The sequence below is a fragment of the Myotis lucifugus genome, unplaced genomic scaffold (assembly GCF_000147115.1).
Source record: "Myotis lucifugus unplaced genomic scaffold, Myoluc2.0 scaffold_176, whole genome shotgun sequence".
In the NCBI taxonomy this organism is placed as follows: domain Eukaryota; kingdom Metazoa; phylum Chordata; class Mammalia; order Chiroptera; family Vespertilionidae; genus Myotis; species Myotis lucifugus.
Genome location: NW_005871224.1, coordinates 1100710 through 1124717, shown reverse-complemented (window position 1 = coordinate 1124717; position 24008 = coordinate 1100710). Strand labels below are relative to the sequence as shown.

Genomic DNA, 24008 nt, shown 5'->3' with positions numbered 1-24008 from the left:
TCAACAGCTTTTGCTATAGCTTTTCCATGTCAACAGCACTATACACAGTAGAGCCTCAAAGGAGTACTATGGTACCACATTTAGTAGATACATACAGTGTCTCTGTTAAAGTGGGCAAATAGACATGAGCTATGAGAGGTAGGTAGGCCTAGAGGAGATATGTGAGAGATCTGACATACCAGGACTAATCATAAACACCCACAAACAACAAAGAAAACCACAACAGACCCAAGAATGACAGAGGGGGAGACTTGAAACCTCTTCCAAGATGTGGTCTGATAGCACAGCACATTATCTGGGTAGGGCAGCCTTGAAGGTTCTTGCCAAGGGACATTCCAGCCAGGGGTATAAATCTTCTGAAATCCCAAGTAAGCAGGGCAGTTGGTTCTTTCAGCCAGCTGAGCTGCCCACTCAGACTATATCTAAATGGATTCCTTTTCTGGAAATAAAACTCTTGCCTGCTTTTGCTATTTGTTGTCTTTTGTTTGAATTCTTTCCTACAAGCAAGGCAAGAAACTATACCAGAGAGGCCACCTCTAACATCGCTATATAATTAATGATTTAGAAAGATCCCTCAATCCTTAGAAATTTAATTAGTTCAAAAATTCAAATTATACCTGACCTCCCCAGAGAATGGTGGTGATTTCTCCTAGTTATTGCCTGACTACAATCTGTCTGTCCTATTTAGACTGGTAAAGTTAAAGAGGGATAGAAGTTACCTGAGACTACAGTAATACATTTTAGAGATAGGGATTGAAGTTTAATAAAGACTCAGAGAAAGTAAAAGTATTTAATTTAAAATATATGAGAGAATTAGAAGAATATGGCTATTTGTATTTTATATGTAATATAATCTCACTCAATTTAATGAGAAAAAATCTTGTGTATTTTTTTAATTTTTGTATTGATTTCAGAGGAAGGGAGAGGGAGAGAAACATCAATGATGATAATCACTGATTGGCTGCCTCCTGCAAGCCCCCTACTGGGCATTGAGCCGGCAACAGGGACATGTGCCCTTGACCAGAATTGAACCTGGGATCCTTCAGTCTGTAGCCAGATTCTCCATGCTCTGAGGCAAACCAGCTAGGCCTTGTGCATTTAAAGTTATAATTTATTTTCATTTTTATCAACTATCCAATATATTATTTAAAATTTGATCACATCAACTGAAATAAATTTCATCTGTGCACACCCACTATAAGAGAACTACATGATATGCACAGGCAAAATGCAGGGATGGTGCAATATTTTCATACCAGAATTAAAGATATTAAGTGCCAGATAGTATAATGGAGCTGAGGGCTGAGGTAAAGTACAAGGGTCAATAAGGTAAGCAGAGCAGATACTGGTGTATCTAAGTACACCAATTCTTAAAAGACTCAAAAGCATTTCCAAGAAGACACTGCTCATCCATTTCTGCCAAGGCAGAAGACTGAGAGTTAGGAACATTAATTTGATTAGGGTCAAATTCAGCATTTGTAAAAAATGAAGGGTAAACTAGGGCGGCATAAATCACAAAAGCTTAATTCATTGTAATCAGTCCTTCATTCAGATGCTTAATTTTTGCATTTTAAATAGCTTTCCTGTGAGATAAATTATCTTGAATATTCTTCCCCATTTGTCTTGCAAATAGTTCCGACATAGGTCATTTAAGTGAATATATAACAAAATTATAATGAAAAGAGTAGTTAAGTCCCAATCTAAAAAATCAGTCTATTTAAGTGTATATAATTCTTCTAGATCTTGACCACGCGTCAGTGTCTCACCAGACACCCAATCTGTTGGTGCCTTGATCTTGGGACTTCGGGCCTCCAGAACTACGAGAAATAGATTTAGGGTGTGTAACAGCCAAAACAAAACCTAGCTTGTCATAAAGCAACCTGTGCTGGCTTATGCTAGAAACTTCACCCTCAACATAGTAACGTGGAAAAGTGGAAGTCAAGTTTTCAAGTATAGCAAGGTTTTCGAGAGACAAAGCAAAAAGAATGGTTTCCTGTCCCGGACCCTTCCTGAACTTGCCCAAACTGGGGTAAAGTAGTTGGGGAAGGGACCATAAAAAGGATGGTCTTTTTAATCCCCCTACCCCCTAATTTACAAACATGGACTTCAATGTTGAAAAAAGACTATCTTTGCCTGTACCCAGCTTTCAACGTTAAATTACAGCAGCTCAACAGGTGCACGCTCCATGGTTGTGCTCCATGGTTGTGCTCCAGGTTGTTACATTAACAAAGGCATCTTGCTCGGGATTGTATGTTATTCCTAACCACACGCATCGAGCAACGCCTCCTCACCATCCGGTGAGATCCAGCTACCTATCCTGGCACCAGGTTCTGCAGCTGACTCTGATGAACACTCAAGGAAACTGGGTAACTGACGACCAACACTGGGGCTGGGGACTCCATTTCATCCATTAGCGCCTAAAAGTAGTACTCCGATGCAGACCAAAGCTTTACTTACCCGACAAGTAGGAAACCCTGAGGCAAAGTCCCTCCGCGGTCCGACTCTCGCGCCGGACGCTCCAGCCGGAGCCCAACACCGCTCCCCCTTAACCCGCCGCCGGCTCGGAAGGTGGGTGTAGACGCATCCTTTCGCCCTTCACAGAGTCTTCTCGGCCAGCTCGGACCCCAGCGCCTCCGTGAGCGCCTCCCCGAGCGCCTCTCGGCCAGCGGAGCCCCAACCGCCCTCTGCTCGCGCAGCGCGCCGATTCCTCGACCGGCCCGGCCCTCAGAGACACTCGCGGTCCCCGCGAAACTGCCAAACAGACGACCGGGCCAACTGCCACTCACCCGATCCTCTGGTCCGGTCCCCACGTACCTACCACAGCGCCCTCCGAGCGGCCGTTGCTTTCTCCACAGCCGCTTCCAACCGCCACCGCCGCGCACTGAAACGCTGCCGAGGGGGCTGCGCAGAGGTAAGCCTTCTGGGGCCCACCCCTCTGGACTCCGGCCAATGGCAGCACGAACGCGCGCCAGCCCGGCCAATCAGAGACGATCAGGTGGAGTGGGCGGGGAGAAAGCGGGCAGCGAGATGGAAGTTGCCTGAGGGGGCGGCCAGTTCTGGTAGCTGAGGGCTTTTTCCCATCAGCCCTTTGGGCCTAAAGGCCGAGTGGAGCGACCAGGTGCCCGGAGCTGATTTGAGGTGATTCCAGGGACGGTTAGAAAGATTTTCCGAAAATCACTGATGAACTTTTACAAAAAGCCGCCAGCTGGCCGCAGCTTGTCAATTCGAATTTTTAAAGTATTGCATGTAAGTGTCACATGTCTTCTTTTAAAAATACATTTTTATTGATTTCAGAGAGGAAGTGAGAGGAAGAGAGAGAAACATCAATGATGAGAGAGAATCATGATGGGCTCAACCTCCTGCACAACCCACACTGGGGATCCAGCCCGCAGCCTGGGCATGTGCCCTGACCCCGAATGCGGCCATGACCTCCTGTCCATAGGTGGAAGCTCGACCACTGGGCCAGGCTGGCCGGTCTAAATATCACATTCCTTGATTATGGAGTTTTTGGTAACTCCTAAAACTTTGTGGTCCAGGCCCAGTTTTGTTTTGTTGAGTTTCCTACATTGTTTTGTTGTGTTGAGTTTCCTACATTGTTTTGTCTCCTACATTGTTTAGTCATATTGTTTCCTACATTGTTTTGTTGAGTTTCCTACATTGCCGGAGGGACTCGCCTCACTAGGCCTCATCAGAGTTCATGAGACCCACTCTGCGGCCTCGCCATCTCCCTCTTGGTGATTATCAGGCTCTATGTCAGTGGTTCTCAACCTTGGCTGCACATTAGAATCACCTGGGAATCTTTTTTAAATCCTGATTTCTGGGCCTCATCCTCCGGAAATTCTGTTTCTTTGTTACTAATGTTGTGGCCCCACCCCATAACAAAGACACATAATTTCCGGAGGATGAGGCCCAGAAAACAGGATTTTAAAAAGATTCCCCGGTGATTTTAATGTGCAGCCAAGGTTGAGAACCACTGCTCTATGTAGTGACTGAGTACTCTCTGTGCTACATGCAGAAATTATAACCATCTACAGTGGGGCCTTGACTTAGGAGTTTAATTCATTCGGAGACCGAGCTCGTTAAGGAGCTCGTTAACTCAAATTACTCTGTCAACTCAATGCAAAAAATCAGCGGAGAGACAGCTGGTATCTCAAAAAACTCATTAGTCGGGACACTCGTAAGTCAAGGCCCCACTGTACTTCGATAAAGCCCTCCCATCACGGAAGGTACAGCTGCCTGCCCTGTACTGCTAATTACTAGTTACAAGAAAAATGAGACAAGGCCAGGAAATCTAGAAGTCTAGGTCGGTAACAGAATAACAGACTTCAACCCAGTGCGTTGCCAAAATATGGTCCAGGGGGTCTGCAAGGTCAATACTATTTTCCTCAGAGTAGGAAGATATTTGCCTTTTTCATTCTCATAGTCTCAGGAGTGTTCCATAGAATTTTCCAGAATGTGAGAATCTGGGTGTCTTAAACACCAAGGAAATGGGCAAAATTGTAAAACAATGCCAATCTTCCCATAATTCTTTATTTAGGAATATAATTGAAGGGTATACATAGGGTTGCCAAGAGAGAGATGACGTGTGGGAGGGAGTGGAAGGCAATCACATTTGACCTTTGGGCAACAGGGGTTTGAACTATGTAGGTCCATTTATATGCAGATTTTTTTTCAATTGACCAATTTAGTTGACCCAGCATTTCAAACCTGAGTTGTTCAAGGGTAAACCCCCTGTTGGGAATCCATACTGCTCTTCAACTGAACAGGAGGTGGGCACCACAACCCCTGAGTTGTTCAAGGGTCAAAAGAAAAATTGGAGCCAGATAAGGAATTTGCACTTCACTTAATCAATAGTAAATAGCCTTTAGAAATCTCATGTGTATTTAGGGTAATAGGATATCTTGTGTGTCATTTTAATAATCGTAATAATTAAAATTTACTGAGCATTATGTTAACCAAGTTCATTGCATGCAATATTTTAAATTTATTTCCACATTTGAAGTTGGACAATCTTTATTGGAAGCCCTGGTAGGTTACTTAATTAGCCACATCTTGAGCAAATTAGGCTACCTCTTAGAGCAGGGGTCCTCAAACTTTTTAAACAGGGGGCCAGTTCACTGTCCCTCAGACCGTTGGAGGGCTGGACTATAGTTTAAAAAAAAAAACTATGAACAAATTCCTATGCACACTGCACATATCTTATTTTGAAGTAAAACAACAAAACGGGAACAAATACAATATTTGTATTTGCATGTGGCCCGTGGGCCGTAGTTTGAGGACCCCTGTCTTAGAGCCACAGTGATTTATCTTTAAAACATATGGACAATAATATGTAATTTATTGAGTTCCTGGCACTGATCTAAGCACTTATCCAATTTATTTCAATGAATTTCATAACACACTACATGAAGTATTGCAAAGTCAATTTGGTATTTTATTTTTTTCAAAGAAATACATGAGCCTGGCCAGTGACTCAGTGGTTGAGCATCAATCCATGAACCAGGAGGTTCAGTTAGATTTCCAGCCAGGGCACATGTCCAGGTTTCAGGCTCAATCCCCAGTAGGGGGCATGCAGGAGGCAGCTGTTAGGTGATTCTCTCTCATCATTGATGTTTCTATCTCTCCCTTCCTCTCTCTGTAATCAATAAAAACATTTTTTTAAAAGGAAAAAAAAGAAATAAATGGGTAACAGATACAACATCTTATATACATACTAGAGGCCTGATTCACAAAATTTGTGCAACAGTAGCCCTTCCTTCCCCCCGGCTTCCCTCTGGCACCGGGGACCCGGGGTTCCCTCACAGCCCTGGCTTCATCTGGAAGGACATCTGGTCTAATTAGCATAGTATGCTTTTATTATTATAGATTTCCAGACTTGTAGTAGACACTTGGTAACTATTATTATTAAAATTTATAAAGCTAAGTAACATGAATGATCTTGTTACAAATCTTGTAGCCTTTTGTATCAGAATGTTTGTTTTCTTCCAATGAGATTATGTTAGGAAGAATTTTGATTCCCATCATCTTTGTCCCCTGGTATTACTCTTATAGTTATGTTGCATTACATGGCAAAAGGGACTTTGTATATGTAATTAAGGTCACTAATTAGCTGATGTTAAGATAGAGGAATTAGTCTGGGTTTTCCAGGTGAGCCCAATTTAATCACATGAACCACTAAAGTCAGCGGTTCTCAACCTGTGGGTCGAGACCCCTTTGGCGGTACATATCAGATATTTACATTACGATTCATAACAGTAGCAACATTACAGTTATGAAGTAGCAACGAAAATAATTTTATGGTTGGGTCACAACATGAGGAACTGTATTTAAAGGGCCAAAAGGTTGAGAACCACTGACTAAAGTCAAAATAGTAAGTCATAGAGATTTAGCAGAAAGGAACTTCATAGACACTTGAAGCATGAGAAGGATTCAACCCATGGGTGTTGGCTTGTGCATAGAAGTATCCACATAGAAACCACACTCTAGAAATGAATTCTGCCCACGACCTGAGCAAGCCTGGAAGCAGATTCTTTCCCAGCCTTAAGAGACCCTAAACAAAGTTCCCAGCTGAGTCCACTGGGCTTCTGATTTATAGAACTGTGAGATAATAAATGGGTGTTGTTTTAAGCCACTTTCTTGTTATTTAGTTATGGCAATAATAGAAAACTAATACTAGCATTCGTTCTCATACCCTTCTCAGCTCTCCTTAAGGCAGTAGTGGAATCCAGGGAACTACATTCCCCAGAGGCCCTAATGGCCAGTGCTCTGGATTTATTTACATTTTTCCAAGTGGGGTGCACTTCCTGAGATTTGGAAAGTGAAAGAAAGACATAAATTACTGTTTGTTCTGTGTTTTGTTTACTTGGGCTTTAGTTCTCTTCCCTGCTAATCCCTGCCTCTCCGATATAAGGCAGCTGTGACAATCAACAGTGGTTTTCTGAACTTTTCTGGCCTCTGAGTAGTGGTGGTAGCAGCAGCAACAGCAACTTCCCTATTCCCTGGAGCACAGGAGCAGTGATACAAATGAAAACTAATGTGACAGTAGCTCCTTTAATCCTTCCAAAGACTTTTAAGCACCTAATTCTCTGTACTAAATACCATTAATGCTTGAAATATCTGGAGTAGTTTCTACTTTCATGATTATACCCTAAGTGACAGGCTTCTCCATGCTTCAGTTTTCCACATACTATCAAACCTAGAATGGGTTCACCTCTTGGTGAGTCAAGAATTGGATGGTACACCAAGGGTAGTTACCACTATCAATTGATTTTTAAAAAATATTTTCATTGATTTCAGGGAGGAAGGGAGAGGGAGAGAGAGAGAGAAAAACAGCAATGATGAGAGGGAATCATTGATTGGCTGCCTCCTGCATGCCCCCCGCTGGGGATCGAGCCCGCAACCTGGGCATATGCCCTTGACAGGAATCGAACCCGGGACCCCTCAGTCCCCAGGCCGACACTCTATCCACTGAGCCAAACAAGTGAGGACTCAACTGATTTTTTTTTTAAAAGAAATACATGGGGCTCAGCCGGTGTGACTCAGTGGTTGAGTGCTGACCCATGAACCCTGATGCCCCAGTGCTGGAACTCTGAGTGAGGTAGTCTGAGAAGTTCATGTATAGGCCCGTTTAGAGGCATTGCCTAGGACTCCAGAAGCCCTCCATCACACTCTTTCACAAGCCTTGCTGGTTTTTATAGCCAACTTAATGGGGACTTCTCTTCCTGGCACTTGAACGCTGGGTTGGGGGGCATGGTATGGAGCTGGGATCTCTTGCTCCTCAGGAGGGACCTCCTGTGATGGATAAAAATCCCTCCCAATTTTTATCCACCACATGTGGGTGTGGAACTAGCTCTTTCTGTGACTCTGCCCCTCTTACCAGTCTCCATGTGGCTTCCTCTTTATATCATTAGTTGTATGACTTCTGTTCAGCTAAATTTCAGGTGGTTCTGAATTATGGTTGTTCTGTAGTTATAATTTTCATTTGGTTGTGTGAGGAAGTACCACATTTACCTACTTTGCCATCCTGACTGGAAGCTCCTATATTGTTAGGAACTAACCATAGAAATTACATTTCTAAGGATTGGGGAAGTGAGAAGGGCTTTACCACTTTAGGAAATGGATGAGGCTATCCAGTAGATGCATGTGGCCTTTAAACTAATTGATTGAGGTTTCAGGGTACAAGTTGGAAGCATCTGTTCTTTTGTGGCTTTTTTGTTAGTTGTTTTTTTTTGTTTGTTTGTTTTTTGCCTTTAGTTTCAAGTTACCTTATTCTACCTCACTTAGAAACGACCTATAAACACATGAAAATATACTCAGCATAGTTGGTCATCAGGGAAATGCCACATAAAACCATGATAAGATGCCATTATATACTGTCTAGAATGGCAAAAATAAAAAAGACAATTCCTGCCCTGGCTGATGTGGCTTAGTTGGTTGGGCATTGCCCTATGCACTGAGAAATTCCTGGTTTGATTCCTGGTCAGGGCACATGCCCAGATTGCAGACTCGATCTCACATCAATGTCTCTCTCTCTCTCTCTCTCTCTCTCTCTCTCGCTTCCTCACTCTCTTAAAAAAATCCTATATAATAAAGAGGTAATATGTAAATTGACGATCACTCCAACAGACAAGATGGCCGCCCCCACGTGGTCAAAGATGGCCGCTCGCATGTTGGCAAGATGGCTTCCACAAGATGGCCAGTAGGGGAGGGCAGTTGTGGGCAATCAGGTCTGCAGGGGAGGGCAGTAAGGGGTGACTGGGCCAGCAGAGGAGGGCAGTTGTGGGCAATCAGGTCTGCAGGGGAGGGCAGTTAGGGGTGCCCAGGCTGGCAGGGGAGGGCAGTTGGGGGGACCAGGCCGGCAGGGGAGGGCAGTTGGGGGCAACCAGGCCAGCAGGGGAGGGCAGTTGGGGGGACCAGGCTGGCAGGGGAGGGCAATTAGGGGCAATCAGGCTGGCAAGGGAGTGGTTAGGGGTGATCAGATTGGCAGGCAGAAGCAGTTAGGGGCAATCAGGCAGGCAGGCGAGCAGTTGGGAGCCAGCAGCCCCAGATTGTAAGAGGGATCCCAGAATGGAAGAGTGTCCAGGCTGGGCTGAAGGGGCACACAAACACACACACACACACACACCCCTATGCACGAATTTCGTGCACTTGGGCTTCTAGTAAATAAAGAAAAAGAAAAAGGACAATTACAAGTGTTGATGATGTGCAGCAATTGGATTCTTATACATTGCTGGTGGGAATGCAAAGTGTTACAACCATTTTGCAAAACTTCTTGGCAGTATTCTTTTATATATAAAAAACTAAACATATGTCCATTATACCACTTAATTCCACTTCTAGATATTTGGCCAAGGGGCCAAAGATTGATTATTAGGAAACAAATAAATAATCTTACCAGCTATCTGGGCACATCTTAGCCCATTCAAGCTGACACACAAAATTGACCATCACGTGTAGGCATTAGAGTGACAGGCCAGAAAGGGAACTGTACACTTTCTTTTTAGGATATAACTCAAAGTCTCAACCAGTGATAGAAGCTTCTTACACTGGCCCTAACGGGTTTGGCTCAGTGGAGAGAGCGTCGGCTTGCGGACTGAAGGGTCCCGGGTTCGATTCCGGTCAAGGGCATGTACTTTGGTTTCGGGCGCATCCCCAGTGTGGGGGGTGCAGGAGGCAGCTGATCGATGTTTCTCTCTCATCGGTGTTTCTGATTCTCTATCCCTCTCCCTTCCTCTCTGTAAAAAACCAATAAAATATATTTAAAAAAAAAGACGCTTCTTACACTGTATTGGTAAGTTTTAGAATTAAATATTTTTCACTCATTTATTCTTTCATTCATTCAGCACAATGCGCATCTATGATGTGCCTAGATCATAGTGAACAAAGAATAGCCCATTTCCTCAAGAGATTTATCATTTGAAATTAAGGTAAATAAGTAAATCCGTAATTTTAATAGTGTGATCAATACTATAGTCATAGGACATGTCACAGGTTTGATTTTGCTAATAAAGTGCCACCAGGTATTCTTAGCGCTAAGATATAGTACTCACTGCCAAAACACACAGAAGAGCAATACTACAATCAGAAGGCATGTGTTGTAGTAAAATATAGAAATGTTTAAAAAGTTGAAAAATGTCTTAAAAATGTTAAAAAGTTTTTAAAATGTTTGAGTTAACTTTCCTAAAACCTAAAGTGTGATATTAAGGACACATTCCCCACTGCCCTGAAGCATGTGTACCCCATAGATAAGGATTTGAACTTCAGTTACTGGAGTGACTTGCTAAGATAACCATTTGTGTGAGTGATGTACTCTCCCTAGATAACCACATGTATCCCCTCACCCTGTTTGAGATTAACATGTATGCATTGACGTAATTCATTAATAGCCACCTGAACTGCTGCGGGTACGAAACAGGCATTAAAAATGGGTCCTGGCCAACCAACAGTGCTCCCCTGTTGAGACGGCCACAAAGACACATCCTTTTGTCAATCTGGCAAGCGACAGGGCTCCCGCTCCTCTCTTTGCCAGACGACAGAAGAACGGCTAGTACCTCCCGATCGAGATGCAACCAAGCTCTCGGGTGAGGAACGCTGGCCCCCTGTATTCGGACCAGACCAGCCCAGCTGCTGGACCCCAGAGGACAGCACTACCAAGATCCCATCAAGCCTGTACCCACATCATCAGGAACTTTTGTGAGTAATAAAGTGCTGTGTGATTTGCAACTGCATATGTTTCATGTGGTGTAATTCCTCCAGCAGTTAATTGAATTATTTTGCATACACTTAAAACTGAAATTAAAGCTTCTGGTTTTTTCGGTCCTAGGCCTGCCCTTGGTTCTGCTTGCGTAGAGTAGCTTCTTCGCTAGCAACTACTTGAATGTCCCAACACCTGCACGGTTAAAGTTTATCTCAAGGGACGCCTTAGATAAACCCCCCAGATCCTTTCCCAGGATCTACTTGGGACAGCATGAGATCCAGATCTTTCTATCTTCCCTGTTCAGAGTTGGAATCTTGGTTTACTATTGATATATAAATATTAAAGGGAATGTATTTGGATCAGGAATTCAGGGACAGGCTCTCTGAGCAGGTGATATTTAAAGAGCTATCTGATTAGCAAGAAGGGGTACAGCTAGTGGAAAGGCCCTGAAGTAGGACCACAGTGTTAAAGGAACTGAAAGAAGACCATGTGACTATAGCACAGTGTGCTTCAAAGAAGACTGCCGAGGAATTATGCCACACAAAAATATGCAGTTGCAAATCACACAGCACACTTTATTACTCACAAGGTTCCTGGTGCTGTGGGCTCAGACTTAACAGGGTCCCCGGGGAAGAGTGGAGTCCTCTGCGGGCAGTGGCGGATCCCTCTTTGGGTGGCTGGCCGTCTGATTGGGTCGAGTTGTTACAGAAAAACCGGACAAGAACCAAACAGCGCTCTGAGAGTTTGGAGTTACACTTTATTCACCACGGCGGGCTTAGGGAAATGAATCCAAATTCTAAGCAAAGCTACAAGCAGAACTTCCCTTTTTATAGAAGAGCCAGCCCTTTGTGTGCTTGCTGGCGGCGGCCTTGAAAACTACACAGTTCGCCGAAACCGGTTTGGCTCAGTGGATAGAGCGTCGGCCTGCGAACTGAAAGGTCCCAGGTTCGATTCCGGTCAAGGGCATGTGCGGTGGTTGTGGGCACATCCCCAGTAGGAGATGTGCAGGAGGCAGCTGATCGATGTTTCTCTCTCATCGATGTTTCTAATTCTCTATCTCTCTCCCTTCCTCTCTGTAAAAAAATCAATAAAATATATTTAAAAAAAAAAAAAGAAAACTACACAGTTCTATCAATTAAAAATGCACCTGGCATGGCATTGGGTGTATCTAGTCTCTGGCCTACAAGGTCAGACAGCTAAGTTTATCTCCCCCATAATTCAAGCAGGATAGAAAGCAAAGTTACTTTTTCAGAATAAGATAGAGGCCGTCCAAAGAATAGCAGAGAATTCCAAACAGTAGTTTTACAGAATAGGGGTTTTCCTTCCCAGAGTCAGTGGGAGGAGGGCGACTGAAGTCTCACGATCAGAGTTTCGGCCGTTCTTCTGCAGTCTGGCATGGAGCAAGGCAGCGTGGAGCGTGGATCAAAAAGATGATCCATGTCTGAAGTCAGGGACCCGTTTTTTAAGTCTGTTCTGGCCCACGGCAGTCCAGGTGGCTATCACTAACATACGTTACCACACAAGTGTTAATCAGAGTACAAGCTGGTTATCAATCATAGTGTCAATCAGAAGGTGTCTTATCAGGTTTACATATGCCATTCCTAAGGGTAGCATTCAGCTATGGTCTTATCTATATGGTACAGCTAGGGCTTGGCCAGAATGGTCATTCCCTGTGCTCTTTAATATTACTCTTTAACATTTTACACAAGTATTTCACAAAAAAATAATTTTTGTATAAATTAATTTGTTACTAAGACAATATTCTAGGAGGAATTCTAGGAGAGGCAACATAAAGTAAATACAAGGACAGCATTTCCCCCTCATTCACATGTGATATTGTTGATGAAAGGGGCCACATGCTAACCTGACAAGCTCAGGCGAGGCCTGCATGGCGATCTTGCAAACTCAGAGACCTAAAGTAACCACAAAGAATGGTCTGAAATTAAACTTTAACTAAAAGCAGTTATGGTGGGCAGTTACGTCCTAGGCCGGTATCTTCACTGACAAGGTCAACCTTTACCTTAACTGAGCCTATCTGTCTTTTTGCATCTATAATAACATATCCTTGAAGTGACTGTGTAACTTGTAACTTCCCTTTTTCTGGACCCCCTGGAGCACAACCAAATGTGCTGAGCCCAGGACAGATACCACAAATTCCTTCATTATCATGTTAATTGTTCCTGCACCCACCTAAGTATGTGTCCATCATTTTACTTTTTATCCAATCCCAGGGGTTCCCCCCTCCCCTCCGCCCCCTGCTTTGCCTCTCTAATCAATCACCAATGGATTTAATGTAACCCACCTAAGCCCCTTCCTTTGATTGCAATGTATAAATACAGATGTAACCTGCCATGCTCCAGAGCAGCGGTTCTCAACCTGTGGGTCGCAACCCCTTTGGGGGTCGAACGACCCTTTCACAGGGGTCACCTAAGACCATCGGAAAACACATATATAATTACATATTGTTTTTGTGATTAATCACTATGCTTTAATTATGTTCAATTTGTAACAATGAAAATAAATCCTGCCTATCAGATATTTACATTACGATTCATAACAGTAGCAAAATTACAGTTATGAAGTAGCAACGAAAAAAATTTTATGGTTGGGGGTCACCACAACGTGAGGAACTGTATTAAAGGGTAGTGGCATTAGGAAGGTTGAGAACCACTGCTCCAGAGCATTATCTTAATTCATTGAGGTTCTGCTTCCCGGCATATGTCGACAGTTTGGCTCAAATAAACTCACAAAAATTCTTTACGGGTTTCAATGGTTTTTACGTTAACAATATGAACAGAAGTACTTTTACAAAGATTTCTACCAATATTTAAAATTTTTGGCCCAATGTGTTTTAGAAGGCAGAGATATATAGTCCATAGAATTTCACAGTTAACAATTAAACTAGTATAGAATTGAACCTTATTGCTTGCTGCCCATTCCTTCTCACTGGCATCAGTCCATTGGATTTCCTTCAACAAAATTAGCCAAACAGTTTAGATTGGACTAATCCCAACTACAGATTTGGGTTGGTAACTGATCAGTTTCAGGCAGTAAGCAAAAACTGTTATCCCCCATGAAACAGGAATTTTAGGGGTAAAATAGGCCAGGTTTAGGAAATTTTAGAAATTTTGGAAATTAAGGGGCCATGGAGGAAACACAGGTATATTTCCATAGAATAGGGAAGCTGAAAAGCTGCAACAGGTACATTTCCATAGAATGAGGGAGCTGGGAACAACAAAAGGACTATATTTACAAAATGAAGGGAAGGAAGCCCTTCATCCAGAAGGAGAAGAAGAAAGCCCAAAGGGAATAGGAAAACAATAAGGAAGGAGTGGGGGAGAACCTCATATGTCCCATGTGAGGTTCAACCTTTGAGCCTTGGAGTTACTATAGTAAGGTGTCTAAGAGAATAGTGACCAATCAGAGGGGATATCAAGGCACCAGGCTCTGAAGCCTTTATAAGCCATAGGGAAAAAAAACTCAGTGGGACCCTTTTCCCCCTCCCCATGTGGGAGTCCATTCTATGGGACTCTTTCCCTCTCCCCACGTGGGAGTCTGTACTTGTTCTTTAATAAATTTTCACCTTTGCTAAACCATTTTCTGTCCATGGATTCCTTCTTTGATTCCGGTGGACAAAGAATCTGGGTTCCAGTCCAAAAACTCCGTTTCACCCAGGACTTGTGGTTGTCTTACAATGTGGCCAGATTTGGTCTTACAAGAGGTAATAAGAGCCCTAACTGGTTTGGCTCAGTGGATAGAGCGTCGGCCTGGGGACTGAATGGTCCCAGGTTCGATTCCGGTCAAGGGCATGTACCTTGGTTTCGGGCACATCCCCAGTAGGGGGTGTGCAGGAGGCAGCTGGTCCATGTTTCTCTTTCATCGATGTTTCTAACTCTCTATCCCTCTCCCTTCCTCTCTGTAAAAAATCAATAAAATATATATTTTTTTAAAATTGCCGAAACCGGTTTGGCTCAGTGGATAGAGCGTCGGCCTGCGGACTCAAGGGTCCCGGGTTCGATTCCGGTCAAGGGCATGTGCCTGGGTTGCGAGCACATCCCCAGTGGGAGATGTGCGGGAGGCGGCTGATCGATGTTTCTCTCTCATCGATGTTTCTGACTCTCTGTCTCTCTCCCTTCCTCTCTGTGAAAAATCAATAAAATGTATTAAAAAATAAAATAAAATAAAATTAAATTAAATTAAAAAAAAATAAATTGTGGGGATGTAACCAGAAACAAAGGGGCTTGGGCTAGGGGCAGCACACTGGGGATATAAAGAGGAATATTGTAGAGAAGACTAAAATTTGTCTGAAAACAGTAAAGGCCACATTATATTGTGCAGATAACTGGTAACAAACTTGAATACTTTGTTGATAGTAGAATTTTGTTGTTTGATGTCTTTGTTAATTGATGGTATATCTGATTAGTGGCTCTGTCTGCAAAGTTAAAATTTACCCCAAACAACTAATAAAGGTTATGAGTTTTATGGCCTAACAACCTTTAACTGGCTTTGTGACTAGATTCACAATCTTTAACCAGGTATTTCTTTCTGGACCCTAATCTTGCAATATAATCCTTCCCCCATCCCCGCCACCCTCCTGATCACCTTCTTTTTCTATTAAGACCTCCCTCTCTAAAAGCACTCTATGTCAGCTTCTCTTGCTTTTTTAAATTGAGGTATAACCTGGCCAGGTGTGGCTCAGCGGTTGAGTGTAATCACCACAATAAGTCTAGTTAATTTTAGAAACCAAGAGGTCACTGGTTTGATTCCCAACCAGGGCATATGCCTGGGTTATGGGCTCAGTCCCCAGTGGGGGGTGTACAGGAGGCAGCCAATCAATGATTTTCTCTCATCATTGATGTTTCTCTCTCTCTCTCTCTCTCTCTCTCTCTCTCTCTCTTTCTCTCTCTCTCTCTCTCCTTCTCCCTTATTCTCTGAAATAAATAAAAATGTATTTAAAAAAATAAATTGAGGTATAATCCTATATAATAAAGAGGTAATATGCAAATTGACCCTCAGGCCCTTGCATCATCACAAGATGGCCGCCACAAGATTCCCACCCCCCACATTGTCACAAGATGGCCTGCAGGGGAGGGCAGTTGGGGTGATCAGGCCAACAGTGGAGCAGTTAGGTGTCAATCAGGCTGGCAGGGGAGCGATTAGGGGCAATCAGGCAGGCAGGCAGGCAGGCGAGTGGTTAGGAGCCAGCAGTCCTGCATTGTGAGAGACATGTCCAACTAAACCAGCAGTCAGACATCCCCCAAAGGTTCCAGATTGAAGAGGGTGCAGGTTGGGCTGAGGGACACCTCCCCCCCCTCCCCCAGTGCATGAATTTCGTGCACTGGGCTTCTAGTTGACATATAACATTATGTAAGTTTCAGGTATTCAATGTAATTAATTGACATTTGTATACATTGTGAAATTATCACCACAATAAGTCTAGTTAATTTCAGTCATCTGATATAGTTTCTTCTTCTGATAATTCTTATGATCTACTCTCTTGGTAATTTTCTAATATGCAGTACAGTATTATTCACTAAGGTCACTAAGTTGTAAATCACATCCCCATGACTTATTTTATTACTGGAAGTTTATACCTTTTAAGTGACCTCTTCTCCCAATTCTCCAGTTTCCTTCTACCTCCTTCTCCCCCCAACCCCATTTCTGACAACCATTGCTTGTATCAATGAGCTTGTTTTTTTGAGATTCCATATATAAGTAAAATCATAGTGTATTTATCTTTCTCTGTCTGAGTTATTTCACTTAACAAATGTCCTCAAGGTCCATCCATATTGTTGCAAATGGCAAGATTTCATTATTTTTTAGGGCTGAATAATTCTATTGCTTTTGTTGGTTCCTTTTGTTAACAAGTCTCCTTTTGTTAACAAAACACATGATTTGTAGTAGTCTGTAAGAATGACTGCAAAAATTCCTCCCCTCCCTGGATATATGCACATTTGCAACAGGACACTCTTTGCATCTGAGGTTTGGAGTCTCTCCTCCCCTAAATTTAGGTTAGCCCATGATTTGCCTTGATCAGTAGAATGTGGTGAAAGGAATATTGTGCAATTCTTGAGCCCAGGCCTCAAGAGGTCTCACAGCTTCTGCCTTTGCTTTCTTGGAATGCCGCCCTGAGATCACCAGGTGAGGAATCAGTGAAGCCTGCAGTGAAACGAGAGGCCATGAGAAGGAGGACAAATGAAGGTGCCAACAGTAGCACCAATTGCCAGTTATGTGAGTGAGGTCATCTTAGACCATCCAGCTAAATGCAACCACATGAGTGACCCCAGGTGAGACCAGCCAAAAGAATTGTCCAACTCTTTCATAGAATCATGACAAATCATAAACCACTGCTGTTTTAGGCCACTAAGTTTTCAGGTATTCAGTAGATAAGCTTAAAACCTGAAGATTTCATATTACCCAGTATAATCTATTCTCTAAGTCCTTTAGACTCCAGAGCTGAGACATCAGGAAATGTGCCCATGCCATGAGAGTGGTCATCTGTTTAAATAAAACCCGGTTTCAAATTGCAGTAGTCCCCTAATCCTCAGATGACACATTCTAAGTCCCCCAATGGGTGCCTAAAACTGCAGACAGCACCAAACCCTATACATATCTCACCTAATAATAGACAAACATGTAAATTGACCGTACCTTTGCTACACTAACCGGCCAATCAGGAGAATATGCAAATTAACCTAACAAAGATGGCAGTTAATTTGCATACATAGGCTCCAAGCGGTGGAGCAAAGCCTGACAGCCCCGGGGCCGGCGGAGCAGCGAAAGCCTCACGGCCGCAGGGTCAGCAGAGCAGCGAAAGCCTCAGGGCCGCGGGGCCTACGGAGCAGTGAAAGCCTCACGGCTGCGGGGCCAGCTCCAGCTGGAGCCCGGCCAGAGCGAAGGCCTGGTTGCCGGGTGCCGGAGGAAAACCGGTGCCAGCAGCCAGGGGAAAGGAAGGCCTATTTCACGAATCTCTTCGTGCAACAGGCCTCTAGTATACTATATTTCTTTCTATATTGTCATGTACTGTATAATGACATTTCGGTGAACAGTTAACCATATATATGACAGTGGTCTCATAAAATCATGGAGCTGAAAATCCCTATTGTCTAGTGATATCATAATCAACATTATGTTATAGTGTAATGCATTACTCAAGTGTTTGTGGTGATACTGGTGTAAATAAACCCATTGCATCGGTCATATAAAAGTAGAGCACATAGAATTGTGTGTAGTATATAATTCTTGATAATGATAATAAATGACTGTTACTGCTTTATGTATTTATTATACTATACTTTTATTGTTATTCTAGAATGCACTCTTTTTATTTATAAAAAAGTTTGTTGTAAAACAATACGCTTTGTTTCAGTGGCTGCAGCCTCATACATGTCTATTTCTTGATTATATCTTTTCTTGTGCTTGACTTAATCTCGTGTTGTACATTATGCATATTGCACAGGCTTGTGGCCTAGGAGCAATAGGCTATGTGTAGTAGGCACTACCATCTAGGTTTGTGTAAGTACAGTATATGATGTTTGCACAGTGATGAAATCACCTAACAATGCATTTCTCAGAATCTAGCCCCATCATTAAGCTGCACATGACTTTGTATATATATACCTTTCTACTTAAAGGAAGCACTTTACATCTTCTCTTTGTTATATTCAAACTAGAGGCCCAGGGCACGAAATTCATGCACAGCCCAGCCTGCGCCCTCTCATAGTCCAGGCATCCTTGGGGGATGCCCACAGGGAGCAGGCCTAAGCCATCAGTCGGACATCCTTAGCACTGCTGCAGAGGCGGGAGAAGCTCCCGCCACTGCCGCTGTGCTCACCAGCCGTGAGCCCGGCTTCTGGCTGAGTGGCTCTCCCCTGTGGGAGTGCACTGACCACCAGGGGGCAGCTCCTGTGTTGAGTGCCTGCCATTCCACCATTCAGTCAATTCGCATACTAGCCTTTTATTAGATAGGATGCCAGAATTACCACCCTTAAGCATTGGGGCAGTAATTAAGTAAAAGATGGGTCACTTGACACAAGCAATGGGATACCTCCACAGTTGATCTGATAACTGAGATGATTAGGACACAACTAAAGGGCATGGAGTGCATATTCAGCGTGGATATGCTGGTCAAAAGGATGATTCACCTGGATGAGACAGAACAGGATGGTGTGAGATTTCATCATGCTACTCAGAACACAGCACAATTTAAAACTTATGAATTGGTTCTAGAATTTTCCATTTAATGTTTTCAGAGCTTGGTTGACCACAGGTAACTGAAGCTATGAAAGTGAAACTGCAAGTAAGGGGGGAACTACTATACTTGTTGCTTCATTGTGCAAAAAAGACTGGGCAGATTTTCATCAAATGTGAAGGGTGTTTTTTAGATGGTCTGACTAGTGTAGGGGAGGAAAAATATCTTTTCCCTCTATCCATCTCCAATTCTCCAGCTGATTACCTGTAAATTAGACTGACAAAAGACAGATTAACAAGGGAAAATCCAAGGAAAACTTATTCGTCCGTGCATCACACATACACATGTGAGTACCCAGAGATGGTAGCTTAAAGGGTGGTTAGAACTTGGGGTTTATATTCCTAACTTAGTAGGGGAGGGAGTAGGCAAGAGAGAGTATTTATGGAAAAGCAAATGACTTTTTGGAAAGATAAATGGGCCCTTAGGAGATAATTTCTGTTTGGGTGTGGTGGCTACTTTACATCTCAGGAGAAGATTAGAGTGGTTCCTGGAGAGGAGACTAGGACAGTTGAGGTCTTTTTTTCTCTTTGATTTTAAGTAGATAGGGATTTCAGGAATGCAAATGCTGCCAACTGAAAATAATTCTCATGCCAAGGTGTGCAGGGTTCATTGTCAGAATGGGGGAATTAGCCTATGGCTGTTCAGGTGTTTGGCCAGTAGGAGGTAATAACATGTAGATTAAGATGCCCTTTAGTTGTCTGGTAGCCAAGCAATAATCTCTTTTCAGGTTTGGGGAAATGCCCTCAGCCATTCCCAGATGCAGCCCTGCTGTCATGCTGGAATTGGTGTCCAGCATCTCACCCTTTTGGATTTTTAAAATTTAACAAGAATGTATGTTTTAAGATTTTTAAATTCAATGGAAAGGACAGAGTTCTATCAAGTCCCTTTAAATTGCTGCCAGACATTAAAGGAATCAGTTTGCAATAAGTTTCTTTCTGGGCCAACAGTTCTTTGAGTCCCAATTTCAATGTCCAACAGTTTCTTCTGTGTACATGTCAGCAATGATATTTCAGTTCTGGATGGTGGACAAATGGTGGCAATGCAGGTCCGACCTTCTCTGGTTTGGTCCTGGGCAACCTGCAGCAATGCACAGCTGCTGACTGCTAGTATGGCAAGGCGTCTTCACCATCTTCATTTCTAGACTATTTCTTCTTGTCTTGAGGGGCCACTGCTATTCTGTGGCTGGAGCAGTTCTGTCAGTTCCTCTCTGGGATCCGTTGTTGCATGAATCCAAATGGGCTTGGAGGAGTTTTCTGGAAACATACAAACATATTCTCGACCAAAGGTTAATAAAGGAGTCATATATATAAATTAGACTTGGGATCCTTTTCATTTTTTGACCAAAGGATTTTCCTTTGGCTTATTTTGACACCATGTGTGTTTTCATGGGTGTCTTGTTATTAGCATTACAAATGAAAAATAATTTTCAAAGTCAAAAATTTAAAGCAATTAAGGCTTTTATTTACAGGGCATTATTCCACTATCCCCTCCCCCTTTTTAATTTAAATATTAGGAGGCTTTGGGAAATTTTGCAATGCAGTCTTGATAACTTTTAATTTCAATTTTCTATATAGAAATATGACTGATTTGGATTTATTGTATGTTAAGTAATTTTTGAACCATTAGTAAAAAATTAGTTAATGCTTCAGGAACAGTTTCCTGCCTGGTACAATTAAGTTTTCTTGAATATTCACTTCTTTCAATTAGCCAATTTTAAATTAATCTGAAATAAAGTTTTTTATTATTATTATTTTTAACTTTACTTGTCCTAGGTTATGGACAGTAAATGACACTAATTAAATTTCTGCTATTAGTCTTTGAGTAAGTTTACACTAGCTATATTCAGGGAGACAATACCACAAATTATTTACCTTTCTATGTTAGGTCTATTATATTTAATTATAATCCTTAACATGTTTGAAGGAATTCTTTCTTTATTTCCTTCCTGAGTAATTTTCAGGACAGCTTAGGAAGTTTTAACTTAAAAAAAATCTTTGCCTTTCTTCTACACCAAGCAACAGACATGGTTGCTTTTTGGATGTTGACTGATAGTGCCAGGCCATGTCACATTAAACTTTGCTATGGTTATGGTGACTATTATTATAGTCATATTTGGTATTTTAACAATTTTTAGTTTATTCTGTAAATATTAGTGAAAGAGATTTCAAAATTTTAAAATTTTCTCTTTTTATTAAATTTAGAATAATATTTTTAAGGGTATCCCTTTCGGCTCATTTGCATATACAGAGGGCTCATGGGAAGCCTCAGTAACTTTCTTAGATTTTACTAGGATTAAATTGCTTACAAAGATATTGGCTTCTCAGATAACTTAATTTATATGAGACTTTGATTATATTTAAAAGCTAATTTATTAAGTAATTTAAGTAGGTATTTTTATTAACAAAACAAAGTGTTAGGTTGGAGGGAGCCCAAGATCAGATGCATGCAGATGCGTGAGGAGATAATGGGCTCTCCCTGGAATTTCTAACAAATCAACGTGCCAGACACAGATAAGGGCTTCTCCCTGAATCCACAATGACCCCCACACAGATACTGACTCCTTCCTGAATACTCTACCGACCCCCTGCGGCGGGAACTTCCTCAGTTCATGCCCCCGCCCCTCACCCAACCGCAGTATAAAACAAAATGCCCCCCTCCCTGTTGGTGCGAATTCACTGGCCCCACCTTTGCGCTGGTGGGTTTGGCCCTGGGATGCAGAATAAAACTTTCTCCTTTCCTATTCTCTGACCAGCCTGGTTCTCTTTATTTTCTGCGCCACCTCCTGAGCCTTCCAACATAAAGCAAGTAAATTTAGTAAACTTAAACGTCTAATTCACAAGGCACAGATGCCACCCCACCTCCAGCCTAATTTAAAATGCAGGCGGCTAGGGGCTTTTTGTAATTTTAAATTCTGTCTTAAAATTCTGCTGCTGGATTTTAAGAAATACTTTACTTATTTTGCCCTTCTTAGAGGCCAAAATCTTCATAACATTTAAAATATATGTATATAAGTAAAATATAGTTATTAATTTTTATTTGATAATGCTTTCCTTGTGATTTCAAGTATATTAGATTGGCTTAATTTCAAAATATTTCCTTTAAGAAGAGAACAAACTTTTTTAATCACCCCGGGCCCTTGGAGTTTCCAAAAATCATCCCTCGGTTATAGCTGTTATGCCCAGATTTCAAGATCCCCAATAGACCACCAGAGAGCCAGCCGAGTCCGATGCAAAAGCAAAGAGTCTTTATTCAAGCCCGGGCTTGGCTCCCCGACTCTCCTTACTGATGCAACAGCAAGTAGCAGAGAGAGACCCAGCCCTGTGGGGAGAGGGGTTTTATAGGGGGTTGGAGTAAGGGGAGGAGAAAGGACTGTGGGCCCTGCCGATTGGCCAGGCGCAAGTCGGTGTCTTGTTACACAGGATGTGGTCATATCTATGGTGCGCACTTCCCTTGATTGTCATTGGTTAGTTTAAAGAAGTCCTGGGTGTGGCTAGCAGAGGCTTGGGCTTCCGGGAAGAAGCCTTGCCGAGCACATGGCTGCCCAAAAATGGAGGATCCAGGGTAAGATGAAGGGCGTAGCCCTTACCCTGGGGCAAGATGAAGGGCGTAGTATATAGCCTTGAAATTTAACATGGAAAAAGACATCAAACATATGTATATATGATTTAAAGATTATATACTTTTTATAATTATTAACAGATATCAATTAAATTTAAACTGGTTTTTGTATTAAAAATATTTCAGTTGGGATCACAGAATTAATCCTCTTTTTTGATTAGACCAATAGGTAACATATTTTGAATTTCTAATTTTTCAGAGAAAACACAAGATTTTCTAAAAAATAAATTTCTATACTTTAGGCATTTAGTTATCACAACTATAATTTCTCCCAATTTCTTTTAACTAGAACTTTTTAGAGCTCTTAAATTTTTTGCTGGTAAGTTAAACATTTAGCATTTCTTTAGATTAATAACACCTTATATTCTTAAAAATAAACTTCAAAAATACAAGACACAATCAATTAACAGTTTTAATTCTGTCCTCTAGATTTTTCATGAGGCAAATTTAGATTAATATTTCAGCATTTTGTTGTTTCAAAATATCTAATTCAATTTAGCGAACTCCCAAAGTCTTGGGCTGCCATTGACTGGAAACAGATAGCTATTAAAATGCAAATTAGTTAATTCTTTCTGCTGGAAATGTGACTAGCCCCAAGAATGGGAAACCAGGAAGCAAGCTTGTCTTTAGAAGTTGCCGCTGCTGGCAGGAAATTTTTGGCCTACCTGCTTGTTCTGTTGGGGGAAGGGTGGTTACCCCCTTCCTCCATTAGAGATTGCCTTGGGAAGCCAGCCTTAATTCAAGGGCGTAGCCATCTTTTACCTGGGCTACTTAGATTTTCAATTATCTATGCTTCAATAATTTTCAGATTCAAATCCAATTATTATTATTTTAAGGCATATTTAGCAAATTTTTGTAACAGAGACAGTTTTACTGAATTTTATTTTGGCGGCCTTAAAGTTAACTTTTGAACACGCTTCATTAGCATTTTAAAGACTACTCTTTTTTTTTTTAATAGAAAAACCAATCTTGTTGCTAGAACCTAGCCTGTATTTTTTTTCCCTGGGTCAAATTTTCTATCTTTCTTAGAAAAAAAAACAGTCCTGGGGTTTTGTTTGTTTTTTTTTTTGTGTACCATCACAAAGAGAGATTTAAACTTAGCTCAAGACTTTATTAAAATCCAAAATCGGACTGTGAGCACATTTTGTCTTAAGCTTGTTTCTCTCTTTATGAGTACAGAAATCCCAGACACATTTCTAAATTTTGTAAGACTTTTCAATTATGAGAAGACTTTAAATTAGCATACTCAGGGAGGGGGCATCCATATTGGATTGCCACGTGGCTCCCTTTTATTCTTCCTGTTTACTTTGATTTGGCAGCATATATCTTTTCCAAAGGCATGCTTAATAGAAAAAGACAGATTTAAAATTTTTTCCTATTTCGCTTTCCGAACTAAAAACTAGCACCCAAGGTGACCTTTGCCAAACTTTGCATTTCCCGACA

General features: G+C 42.0%; 1 protein-coding gene across 1 annotated transcript in view; it reads right to left on the bottom strand.

The window, feature by feature from the left end:
* The window catches only part of ATF7IP2 (activating transcription factor 7 interacting protein 2), a 107939-nt gene extending 105136 nt beyond the window's left edge, over positions 1-2803 (bottom strand). Inside the window, exon 1 of the mRNA XM_023760238.1 lies at positions 2787-2803. The gene's annotated coding sequence lies outside the window, so the exon portion shown is untranslated. The remainder of the gene's footprint in view (positions 1-2786) is intronic.
* Positions 2804-24008: the final 21205 nt, after the last annotated feature.